This window comes from Protopterus annectens, chromosome 3.part0 (assembly GCF_019279795.1).
Source record: "Protopterus annectens isolate FY-2018-M chromosome 3.part0, PAN1.0, whole genome shotgun sequence".
NCBI classification, from domain to species: Eukaryota; Metazoa; Chordata; order Ceratodontiformes; family Protopteridae; genus Protopterus; species Protopterus annectens.
Genome location: NC_056731.1, coordinates 1,929,904,769 through 1,929,918,832, shown reverse-complemented (window position 1 = coordinate 1,929,918,832; position 14,064 = coordinate 1,929,904,769).

The following is a 14,064-nucleotide window of genomic DNA, read 5'->3' as shown; positions in this document are numbered from 1 at the left end:
TCCCAAGGATCATAGGATCATAGGAAATCACTAGGCTATTGGCCCTGAAACCCTTACAAGCCTAGCTAAGAATTTAGCACATGTTTCAACAAGTCAGCACCCGATGCCACTGTCCAGGAGGGACACAGGTTGAATGCCAGGGGTGCATTTTCTGTTCCCCATCCAGTTATCCAGATTGCACTTAAAAAGGGTTAATAAGGTACTCTGATTGATGTGGAGAGGGAGTCTATTACACAGATGGGGGAGTCTCTGAGACATAAATCTGTCCCGTCAACAAGTCCTATTGATGTCACAGACCATGTTGAGGTCGCGCATGCAGGTTACTCGAGTGGAGTTTTACTTGCGGATATGCAGCAGTCCCATCAAGGTGAGGTCTGAGATTGCTTTGTATGCCAGACAGAAGTCACCTCTGAGGAGTCTGTATGAGCCTGAGTAGAGGGACAGGGCATTTAGCCTATCTGTGCAGGGTAGATGTTTGAGGCCCTGAATTCTCCTGGTGAGGAACCTCTGTGGTCTCTCCAGCTGCTGCATGTGCTTTGTGAGGTACACGCCAAAAGAGGCATTGTACTCAATGATGGGTTTTATAAGGAAAGAATACAGGGATGTTATGACTACCTTGCCCCTGGATGAGATACCCTTACTAATGAGATGGGCCATGTAGAAAGCTTTCTGTACAATGGAGGCAATATGGTGGTCAAAAGTCAGTTTGATATTAACCCGGGTGCCCAAGTCCACCATGACTGATTGCGTGCTTAGGGCCTTGTTATTAATGTGATAATTGGTGGGGATGTCACTTTCTCCAAAGAGGATGATGATGCATTTTTTGGCATTTAGTTTGAGGCTAGGTTTCTAGCATCAGTCATTTGTTTTGGTGAGACCCTCTTGGAGGATGTCCACATCACTAGGGGAATTGATGACAGCACCCAGCTTGCAGTCATCTGCAAACCTGTTCAGCCATAGCCCACTGGTTTTGGCCTGCACCTCAGAAAAGCATATCCCAAACAACAGAGGCCCCAAGACTGATCCCAGGGGTACAATGCTCATTATGGGTTTACTAGTTGAGGTGGCTTCCCCTATTTTGATTAGGTGGGTTCTATCAGTTTGCCAGTTTGCTACCCATCTGGTAACATATGGATGGATGTCTAGCTGAGAGAGTTTATCTATTATACCTGAGTGGGGAATAGTATTGAAGGCTCTGGCCAGGTCAAGGTAGGTGGTGTGCACTGTCTTCCCCTCGTCTATGGCTTTTTTGACTGTCTCAAAGAAGTTGACCAAATTTAACAGGCATGACCTCCCCTTGATGAAACCAAACTGTGTGGGATTGAATGTTTGGAGGTTGCCAATGTCCTTGTTAATGAGGTCCATGATAATCTGCTTCATGGCCTTGCAGATAAGGCTAGTTAGGCTGATGGGTCCATCATTTCCTGGATTAGTGGACACTCCATCTTTGTGCAAAGGGATGACAGTGGCTGTCCTTCACTCAGCTGGGATGAAGCTGGTACTCAGGCTTTGGTTGAATAGGGTGCCTAATGGTGCTGCAAGTTCCTGCCTGAGTTAATGTAGGATGTAGTCTGGGATGTTATCAGGTCCCATGGGGGCTGTAGTTTTTGCCTTGGGTCCCTAGAGATGGGGGGGCAGGTGATGGGGAAGTCCTGATTTACTGATGGGGGGACAGAGGGGTAAAATTTTCACTGAACCCATCTGCCAGCAGCTTGGCTATATCTACTGAGTTTGTGTATGTGGTGTCCTTTACCACCAGTTCTGAGCAGATCTGTGTGCTTGCTTTGAGATTGCAGACATATGTGAAGAAGGCTTTATGATTGTACTTAGTAGATCTGGCCAGTTTGGACATGAAGTTTGCTTTGGAGGATTTCACTAGTTCTCTTATTTGCTTGTTCAGGCTTAGGAGAGATTGGTTCCAATTAGGCACCTGCTCCTTCTTGGTCATGGACAGCAATTATTTCCTTTTATTACAGATTTTATTTATTGCAGATGTCCACCAGACAGGTTTACTCTTCCTTGGGGATGATGGTTTTGTCCTGTCAGGTATTCCTGATTCATGTAGCTATATAAGTGATTGTATAGTACTTTGGTGCATGTTTGGACATATGTGACAGTTCTTATGGAGGGGGAGGGGGCTCTGAAGCTGTTTATAACTTCCCTCAGGAGGCTGTAATCGGCTTTGGAGAAGTTTTCTTGTTTGGCCCTAGCTAGTGGGGGATTATGACACTGTAGGGATGCTGCAGTGGTTACTCATGTTGGTTAATACCAAGTGCAAGATATTTTCACCTCTTGTGGGGGTGTCAACCAGCTGGTCCAAGGCATTTGCATTGATAAAATCAAGGAATCTTTGGGCATATGTGTTTTGGCATGAGTATTTCTTCCAATCTATGGTTGGATAGCTAATGTTGCCCAGGATCAGGGTAAAGGGTTGAATACTGATAGATTCAAAGAGGTCCAGATAGGTGGAGTGCGCATCTTGAGTCAAAGTTGGGGGCCTGTAGCTCGCTATGATATGAGTAGTGGTTTGTCATTTGTTAGCAGCACCTTGAGTGCCTCCTGTGCATCATACTGTTTGACCAGCCTGGAGGTGTGTATATCTTTTATATATATATATATATATATATATATATATATATATATATATATATATATATATATATTACAACTCCACCTCCTTCTGATTTGCTGCCCACAGTTTGGGGTCTGAATGTATGACGGGATGAGTAACATGTTATGGCTGGGGTGCTCTCTGTAGCTTTGAACCAGGTTTCTGTGACTGCACAAATGCCAGCATCTTCCAGGGTTAAAAATGCTTACAATTATTGCAATTTCATGTTTAGACTGCTAGTGTTTAGCAGCATGACCTTTGATTTATGTTTTGATAAAATTTTCATGTTGATAGTTTTTACCCCATGGCATTGCCTAAAAAAGGCATTATGGGGGAGGCAAGAGCCTTTGCCAGGAGCCTGAAGCCCAAGGGAGACAGATGCAGGTCATCTCTGGCAAAGCATCATGGTTTGTCAATCTTGTCATGCCAGGCTGTCAGGTAATGGATGCCCTTGGAATGACACCAGAAACTAAGCCAATTGTTAAAGATAATCATTTTCTGTTTGTACTGAGGCATCATTTTGGGTGATGGTAGAATGCTGCTTAAGGCTAGGAAATTCCTGCCTGGAATACATATTCAGCGAGCTTGATCATGTCTCTCTTCATATAGTCCAGGGAGGTACATCTCAAGCCATTCACACCAACATGGACTATGACAGAGCCATAATAGTTCCTGCTGAGATACTGGAGTGCAATGGTGATCTGGTGGATTCTGGCACCTGACAAACAACTAACCGTGACTTTCTCCTTATCCAACCTGGTGAGGGGCACATCCATATGTCTCACAGTGGAGTCTCCTATGACTAATGTGTTGGGCTTATGTTTAGGCCTTAGTGGCTGTGAGACACAGGTGTGTGGACTAGGTGTGGTGTGGTGTGGTGGGCAGTGGAGTTTGCGTGTGTTTTTACCTTGGAGGTCTCTTTTGTTTGGGTATGTTTTTGTTGAGAACCTCCAAATATGTGGGGGTGTGTTGTGTAGGTGTGAGTGGTTTTTGAGGTGAGGATTCTATAATTTTGGCAAAGTACTTAGATAGTTAATTCTAATAAAATAGTGTAGAGCACAATTTTACAACACTGCATCTACTCCTGCTTTTAACAACCCTATCAGGCTCACCAGCCAGCATTTAAGTACCTACAGTGTTAGGAAAGTGTAACTATAACCTACCAGGCTCACTAGCCTGCACTTAAGTACCCATAGTGTTACGATTATTTAACTGCAACCTACCAGGCTTACCAGCCTGCACTTATGTACCCACAGTGTTCGGACAGGATATTTGCCACCATACTAGGCGTTCTAGCTTGCACTTAAGTACCCACAGTGTTAGGACAGTGTAATTGCAACAATTTCAGGCTCAGTAGACTGCACTTAAGCACTCATAGTGTTAGGATAGTGTAACTGTTACTACTTTTACTCTCATGTAGTTTAGTTGAATGCTCCACTTCTCCCTCCCATGCTTCAAACACACACTCACATCTCTGCCCATTCCCTCCTGCTACCTAACCACTCTGTAAAAAGGCAAGCAGACAGTCATAATTATTATCAGCTACATCAGTCAAAGATCCTACTTCTTGCCATCTCCTCTCACACTCATTCCCTCTCACATTAGAAACCCCCCCACTGGTGCAGTGTATTTCAATTCCCTCTCACATTAGAAACCCCCCACTGGTGCAGTGTATTTCAATTCCCTCTCACATTAGAAACCCCCCACTGGTGCAGTGTATTTCAATTCCCTCTCACATTAGAAACCCCCCACTGGTGCAGTGTATTTCAATTCCCTCTCACATTAGAAACCCCCCACTGGTGCAGTGTATTTCAATTCCCTCTCACATTAGAAAACCCCCACTGGTGCAGTGTATTTCACTCTTGTATAACGTCTTTGACACGACTTTCACTTTCTTCCTCCTTTCCAGTCTCTCCCCTTTACTCTGTCCTTCATATTTACTCATTTGAAAACTCCATCTCTTGCTTCCTGCTTTTCTTGATATTCCTGTGTCAGTGTATAATAATTATTTAACCTAAAATCCCTTTCCCCAATAAGTTTCTTAAGACATTATCAGATTGATTATGTAGGAAATATCGATGTTCTCCTACTGTAATTAATTAAACAACCCAGTGCTTATTAACCTTATACTGTATCTGTTTTGTATCATATGCCATTTTTCTGTGTTCTTATTGGAAGTTAGCATGTAACCTACTCATCATATTAGCTTGTATCTTCTTTCTTACTGATTATAAATCTAGGGCTGAACCAGAAAATAGTCTAATTAGATCTATGCACTGCCCCGGGTAACAAATACATAAAATACATATATGCATAAATTAAATAAATAACTAAATAAATAAATACATGCATACATACATACATACAGACATAAGATATCTTTATCTTTCTTTATCTTCTGATTGGACAAAGCATTGTTTCTTAGTTGTAAATGTATTTTTATACTTCTCTTTGATGTGAAGTTATATGGGTCTATATTACATCATTGAAAAGTCAGTTCAGCGAAAGGCACTTAAATCGAAAATGCTGTTCATCGAACTGTTCATAGTGAGATTGCGGTACAGTGAAGATTGGACAATTTGTTCTTTCCTCACTGTAGTGCGATCTCAGACTTGGTATATATAATTAGTTGGGGGGGGGGCCCACAACAGTGAATTTGATGAATGGCATTTTCCATGTACGTGCCGTACTGTGAACTGACTTTTTGATAATGTAATATAGACCCAAGTTATATAAGTTAGACTTACTCTATAGACTCTTGCCTTTTCATTGCTCAAAGTCTTGAACCATTTTGTTTAAAACTGCATGTCCCTTAAAGCCAATATCATACATATTCTCATCAATAAGGTACAATAATGCTTTCACCTTGTGTAAAATAATTCACAAAATTGTACCACTTTGTTTAAAACTGCACGTTCCTTAAAGCCAATATCGTACATATTCTTATTGATAAAATGTATTAGTGCTCTCACCTCATCTGTAAGAATTCCAAGAATCAGATTTTTACAAAAATAATGTATATCCAGTGGTATTTTATTTTTCCCTGTATATTGCAATAAAAATAAGCTCCTACTTTGACACACACTTATGTTACTGTTCACTTGGTACTGGAAAACTATTTGCAAAGTAGCCTACCTTGGTTGCTTAAGTTCCTATACTTGCCCATATAATTGTGGACTTCACAGTTTTTTTCCTTTTCTTGTGATCATGATCATATATTCTTTCTTCTCTTTTCTTTTTTGGAACATTCTGTTACCACTTCAAAGATTAGAAGTAATACCACAAACTATGTCTGTTTTTGAGCTTACTGTTGATACAATAGGTCTAAGGGGTGAGTTGTCTACAGTAGAATGTATTTTAGGGATACTGAATGTAGATAACAGTTCTTTTGCTAGGTCTTCACAGACTATGTCAATCTACCTTCTCATATTGATTCAGCAACATGGAGTATGGCTCCCTGTTGCATGGTGATGGCCACAGGATCTGATTTGGTGGACTTAAAACTATTCAAAAGAAAACTGAATTGTGCTATTAGGATAAAAAGAGGGACAATACTACTCAATCTGAATTTAAGAGAAAAGGTACACATTTGTACTTCACACACATCCAAGTATAAATTTGTTGAGGAAGTTGTGTGTAAATGACATTAAGAAAGCATTATTAGAAAAAAAAACATGTAAAAAACATGTAGAAGGTAGTATAATATGACAAACGAAGAAAGTGATGCTATTCAGGAATTAAGAAATGACCAATCCCTAGATTCATGAAACCAATAAAGGGGAAGACGGTCATGGAGAATTTCTAGGATTATTCCACTCTTACTATTTTCTTAGTGACTATAAGGAGGTTTCAAGAAATCAAGTTTTTGTGGCGTATAGAAATAGACAATAGTCATTTTCTGGACAGTTTGAAAAAAAAGTTGAATTTAATAATAAATGTTATATGGCAACAATTGATGTAAAAAATTGGTTTTCAGTAATACCCAATGAACTTGGCATGGGTTTATTGAAGACATTCTAATCTTTGAGAAGGTAACTACTTCTGAGTAAAGACTGATCGAATATTTCATGGAAATAATTTTAGATAACAAATTATGTTTTTTTGAAGAGGAATACTACTGCCAAAATATGGGGGTAGGTGTGACATGAGCTCCCATTTTTGCTAACTCAGTACTTTGATGGGGAGGAAAGGCAATTTGTTTTCCCAAGTTAAGAGTTTGGTTCCTGTACAACATATTACAGATTTCTGCATGATATTTTTATGATTTGGAAGGGAGACATTTTCAGCTTTGCAAATATGCTTATCCTATATGAGTTTTATGTCAACTTTTGTGAGATTATACATGCTGCCTCAATTGAACATACTAATTATTTGGATGTTAAAATATTTAAAGATCACAATCAAGAAAATTTCAATCCTGCATCTACAGGAAGTATATATACAGTAATTTATTATTGCAGTTTAGTAGCTGGCACCCTTGCCATCAGAAAAAGAGACTGGTCAAGGAACAGATAATTAGAATTTCCAGAATAACTTCTCTTGATTCAGATTGTACTGATGAAACAAAAAATGTCGGATGGTGGGTGATAGAAAGTACCCAATGGTATTAATAAGGAAAGTTGTTAATTATGTTACTGTGAGGACTGTGAATGTTTATGCCTCAATTTTAACTACAGAATCTGGCCAGTTATATGTAGGAAGCAATGCTAGGGTGGATGAGAATAATTCTTCTGAGAGGGTATAATTGATGGATTTTAGTATTGATTCTAACACAATAAGAGATATTCTGAATAAGCATTGGAAGAATTTTCTTTTCATTTGGGGATACCAGAATTGATCAGAGATACCCTGAAATTTGTCAATAAGAAAAGACCTAACTTGAAAAGAAAATTTGAGGAAATGAACAGATCAGAGTGCACATTAAAACAGGATATAAAGGTACCCATGCATTTAGCCATTGTCCAGAATGCATTTATATTAAAGAAAATAGTGAAGGCTTTATGGTACAGAAGCTAAGAAGCACATTGCCTGTTTATAAGTTTAAGTGCAATACTACTGGAGTAGTTTATTTCATAAGCTGTTATGACCTGTAGAGTGTTTTGCATAGGGAAGACTGAAAAAAAAAATTCTGGTGTAGAATATATCAACATATTTATTGTTTAAATAGGAACAATGAATGTAATGCACTAGTGAAACATGCACAAAGGTATGAACATTTTAATATTATTTTTCATTATTCAAGAACAAGTTGGCAAGAATTAAGAGGAGGTAACTGGAAAAATAAGTAACAATACAGAGAAGCTACTGCATATTCTAAGAAATAATACCACCAATCCTCTTGGACTGAATGAAAACATTAGTTTTGCAAGTATATTAAAACAAAAAATTAGTTGTTTTATTGTCAACTATAAGAGATGTGTTTTAATAGTCTTATTTTGTTGTTTAAAAAGGCAACTTTTAAAGTATAAGTTAGAGGAATTATGCTTAATGTATATCACATGACTTGGGTCATATAACTTTTATGGGTTATTTAAGTAAGTGGATTAGATTGATAATTGTTCTGATGAAGTTCTAATGCATTAAAAGGATGAAAGCAGTTAACATATTTATTAAATTTTACAAGGGGTTATCCCAGCAAGTATAGGCAGTTTTTTAATTTGTTAATATGGTACATTGGTGGAACTGTGGTTTGTGTTTTTTCTAATACTACTAAAAGTATTTTGGTGCCATGGTTTCACATAGTGCTGTAGTTTTTGCATGCATTTCCAAGTTTCATAAGTTTATATCTCAATGTATGAAGATCATAAGGTAAGCTTTATGTTTACAGTTAACAATATTAACAAACTGAAATGAATAAACCATTGCATTTAATCCAAGTGATCTTGTGACACTCAGATGCAGCTGTGATTTCACTTCTTTGTAACACCTTGTCAAAATAATCTCCTGCTCAAAGTAAACGAATAAGTAAGTAGTAGTGCAAATAAAATATATAAAATATGTAGTAAGGAGCTATCACAATCCTATTTGCCATGAAGTTTTATTGTGTCACCATTTTATGGCATGTGTGTTGTAGAGATAATTTTATATTATTATTTATTTATAGATATGTTGAAGATTGGAAAATAACATTTTCTATTTCATTTTATCATTTATTTTAATATTTCTGATATTTCACTTGACACCACTCAGGGATGGACAAAGGAATAATTAGGAAGATGGATTGTTAATTCTAAAGTTGTTTATAAACATTGCTGTTTGTTTTTGAATGGCTGAATGTGTTGAAGAACTGGAGATGTCTGAACACTTTTTAAACCTATATTAAGAGCACATTAATGCTTTTTACAGAATTTTAACATATTAATAGATTATGCGCAATTTTAAGTTCTTCACAGCAGGTGTATTTTTGTTATTTCATCTTTATTATCTATAGTCTTTGTTCCAGTGGTATGTGTAAATTGTTGCATTGCTCTATTAAATGTTTGATTGTGGTCAGATTCCAAAAGAATTGCTCTCAGTGTAAGTGAATTACTTTGGTGTAAGGCCTATTTATAATTAGACTTACACCAGAGGGCCTGAACTCAGTTAAGTGAGCAAGTATTTTGGAATTGGATCCTGAAACTTTTTGCTCTGACACTTGACCAATACTTATCTATTCCTCTAATTAATATAATACATCATTATATGATATATTTAGTTTTACTTTATCTAAAATGCTGCAGTATGGCTTCTATTTGATTACTTGTTTTTTCAGCAGATATAGTGTGTTACTTTTTTTTTCTGAATCAGAATTGATCTGGTCTATACACCAATACATATATATATATATATATATATATATATATATATATATATATATATATATATATATGTGTGTGTGTGTGTGTGTGTGTTTCCAAATATCATAGTTACATGTAATTTGTTTTTGCAGATCATTATGTATTTGTGGCACATTCTCCTGAACGACTAGACCTATTTGTTTTTATCTTCAGGGCTGACAAAACTAACAGGAATTTCATTATTATACTACATTAATAATCTTAGTACAACAGAAGCCAATGTTTGTTGGATTTTCCCAGTAATTAACACCCTTTGCACCCTATTATACTTAAAAAAACATTCCCATCCACCACCTCTCCCAAGCTTTCTTGAAGCTTGAAGAGTTTTGGAGAATTGAGAATCATCACATCCTTTAGAAATCTAAAATGGCCAACGTTTTCTGTAGGAAATAAATGCTGTCTCGCATACCAATTAAAATTCAAAGCTATAGTATGATAATCTTGCTTTCTTCTCTCTATATCTCTATATCCTGCCATTTAATAATTTTAGAAATGTCTTTATGGTTCTTAAAACCTACACACACACACACACACACACACACACACACACACACACACACACACACACACACACACACACACAAACTCATCTTTCATTGTTACTAATTCAAACATCCATATCTCCAAACTACTTTTCATATTTTTCCTTCCACCTCTTTAATTCCTGTAGTTACTTTCATTTGTACCCTCTCCAATACTTTAATGTCCCTATATTTGTACAAGCTCCAAAAGTCAATATAATACTCCAAATGGTGTCTGACTAATGAACTGTACAAGGACAAAAGTTTTTCTTTGTTGTTGCAATTTATACATCTTAATATACACATCCCAACACTTTTTCTATCATGTTATTGTTTGTTTGAACTATGTATAACAATCAGAATAATGGCATCTCCCAAATCCTTTCCCCCAGCTGCTGATTTTAATTCATTCACACCAACCCATACCAGATTCCATTGTTACTGTATCCCAAGTATTACCCTACAAAACCCAATTGCATCCTGACTCTCCAAATAACCTGCCCAAATTGCTCATGATACTCCTCACCAATACTTTCACTGATCTCCCCACTTCAGTATCTTTAGTAAGACACAGAGCACATTCTTCATGTCCCTTATAATATCTACAACACAGAAACAACAACATGTTCATTATAATAATTAGACAAGCTCAAGTAAGCAGACTTATAGTGTCAAAATCAATTATCATGTTCACATAGCTAAACATTCCCTTCACATTTACATGGTAAAATAAGCATGTTAGTTACTTTAGCACTACAAAATGGCTCAGGAATGTGACTAAACTTTTATCTCAGGTATAGCATAGGTTTTGATATTACTGGCATTTTATTGCTCTTCATTAATTATTTATCGCCCAATAATTTTGGCTCTGTATGCATCACCATTCTGTTGTCTGTCCTCATTTTTCTCACCTATGCCCGTATGGGTCTGCTCACTCTTGAGTAGATAAGTATGCTAAGTCCAGACTATATTAAATATGAATGCAATGTATACATGCATGTAATGTAGTTGTTACCTTTTGGTAAAAGAATTTGGCTGCTACTTCACTCGCTGACATTTTTGCTTCTTACACATCAGAGATTTACATTAACTGTGTGCAAAACTCTGTTAACAGATGATTTGTTAACCTTCTTTTGTTTGTATTTCAGTAAAACAACAATCCCACATATATGAATCCAGCATCCCTGCCACTAGGATTGCCATGTTAGAAAAACTCTGCATGAAATAACTGAAAGGCATGGAGCATCAGCACCATGCATTTCTGTGGCATTCTGCCAGCATGCTCCAATGACTTCTAACCTGCACTGATTACTGTTGCACTTAGCAGTGGCTCCATCAATAAGCTCTAACCTGCACTGGTTACTGCTGCATTTAGTGGTGGCTCCATCACTAAGCCCTAACCTGCACTGCTTAGTGTTACATTTAGTGATGTCTCCATCACTAGGCTCTCACCTGCACTGATTACTGTTGCATTTAGCGGTGGCTCCATCATTAAGTCCTAACCTGCACTGATTACTGTTGCATTTAGCAGTGGCTCCATCAATAAGCTCTAACCTGCACTGGTTACTGCTGCATTTAGTGGTGGCTCCATCACTAAGCCCTAACCTGCATTGCTTAGTGTTACATTTAGTGATGTCTCCATCACTAGGCTCTCACCTGCACTGATTACTGTTGCATTTAGCGGTGGCTCCATCATTAAGTCCTAACCTGCACTGATTACTGTTGCATTTAGCAGTGGCTCCATCAATAAGCTCTAACCTGCACTGGTTACTGCTGCATTTAGCAGTGGCTCCATTAGTAAGCTGTAACCTGCACAGATTACTGTTGCATTCAGTGGTGAGTCCATTAGTAAGCTCTAACCTGCACTGATTACTTTTACATTTAGTGGTGTCTCCATCAGTAGGCTCTCACCTGCACTGATTACTGTCGCATTTAGAGATGGCTCCATCAGTAAGCTCTAACCTGCACTGGTTACTGTTGCATTTAGCAGTGGTTCCATTAGTAAGCTCTAACCTGCACTGGTTACTGTTGCATTTAGTGGTGGTTCCATCAGTAAGCTCTAACCTGCACTGGTTACTGTTGCATTTAGTGGTGGCTCCATCAGTAAGCTCTAACCTGCACTGGTTACTCTTGCATTTAGCAGTGGCTCCATCAGTAAGCTCTAACCTGCACTGAGTACTGTTGCATTTAGCTGTGGTTCCATCAATAAGCTCTAACCTGCATGATTCCTGTTGCATTTAGCGGTGGCTCCATCAGTAAGCTCTAATCCACATGATTGCTTTTGCATTTAGCGGTGGCTCCATCAGCATAAGTAGCAGGAGAACTAACTGGCTTGTATGATTTCTAAAGGCTGTCTGTATTTTCAGTGTTCTGTGGGATGTTTTAAGATCAAACATGAGATGATGAGACATTATTTTTCAATTAAGAGACATGGAAGTCAGTAAGAATCATGGCAAGTGTATCCATCAAAGCATTCTGCTACAACATTTCTTGATCATGCAGATGTTTAAGCCACATCAAAAGTAAAATACCAAATGTTAACAACTTTCATGTTCAGGTGTTCCTGGAGACTTATTTGTGGTTGCAGTGGATAAAGCTGGTCTAACATATTTCAATGACATAAAAATATGCACGGCTACAGACAGTATGCTGAACAGGTGATACCAAAGCTTCAGCGTCAGTTTTTGGAAAAACAAAAACACAATAAGATTAAACCAGCAGATTACGCATGGGACCTTAGAAAATCCACCACTATGTATGCAATCACTTTTTCCTGTTGTAATTTCCTATAAAAAATTATTTTAAGGGACATGTTGCAATGCTAAGAAAACAGAGTTTTCATTGTATGTTTGAATACTATAACTATAATTCTCAGAAATGTGATTCTTTTAAAAATACTAGGTGTATTTTTGAGGAAATACATGCTACCACTGAACTTGTTGTAACTTGGTGCATTCCCTCTTCACTGAGGTATAGTGATTTTGGAGATGGTTTTGGTTTATAGAGGTAGTGGGGTTGTGGATTGTGTACTCCCCACATGGGGGGGGGGGGGCAGAGGATACTGGCCTCCTACAAAAATGCTTTAGATTTGTAACAGTGAGTTTCAAACTTCACTATTACTTTTATTAATTTTCACATAACTGTTCTCTTTTGGAACTTTGTTGAGTCTTTATCTTCTGGTATGGAGTATCAAAAATCTATTCACATCTTTATGAACTAGTCACATAAGGTGAATATTAAGTAAAGTATGTTGCCAAACCCGTTAAGGTTTGCTCCCTAAGTGAACAGCAAACTAGTCATTTCATCACTACAACCAACATCAGCACAGTACATTGGCCAAATAAGGCATGATCTCAAGAACCCAAGTATGTAGTTATGAATAAATGTCAAGTATTTTCTTTTGCACATATCTGTACTTAAATGGTTTTACCATAAAAACAATGCTGGGACTCTGCCTGACAGAATCAGCCATAGTGGCATGTGACTCATGGGCACAGTTTACGAAACATGTCTGGGACATGGACAACAAAAAGCTGCACATATCTCAAACATAGAGATTTCAATGAATATTGGTGGTACAGTATTAACTGGTAACATCTCTGTAATTAATGCATGATTTTTTTGATACTTAGTTTTCTGTTTGATAATATCCTTCTAGTGTAGGATAAACTAAACACTGTAAGGGTTTGCACAGTTTCTGTGACCTTAGATCTACTCACCAAAACCTTATTACTGTCCACAAACCCAAGCGCCCAGCTGGTCATCTTCTACTCTCCTTTTCCCTAGCTAAAAAATGGAATGCCCTGCCCTCTACACTGAGGACCTGTGACAACCTAAACACCTTCAAAATTCAACTTCATTCCTACCGGTTTCTTCACAGAAAATGTAACTGCTCACTTCAATCTATACCTCCCAAGCTCCCCTCCTCCTTCTCTCCTGGCTAACCTTCATACCTTTCTAATTTCTCTCATAGATCTAGATTATAAATGTAACCAATATCAACATCCAGCCTTATGCTCTATGCCTCTCATCCTCCTGGACAATTTCTTTAATATCTTAGTTGCTTTATTGTATGATACCTATTCAACTGCAATTC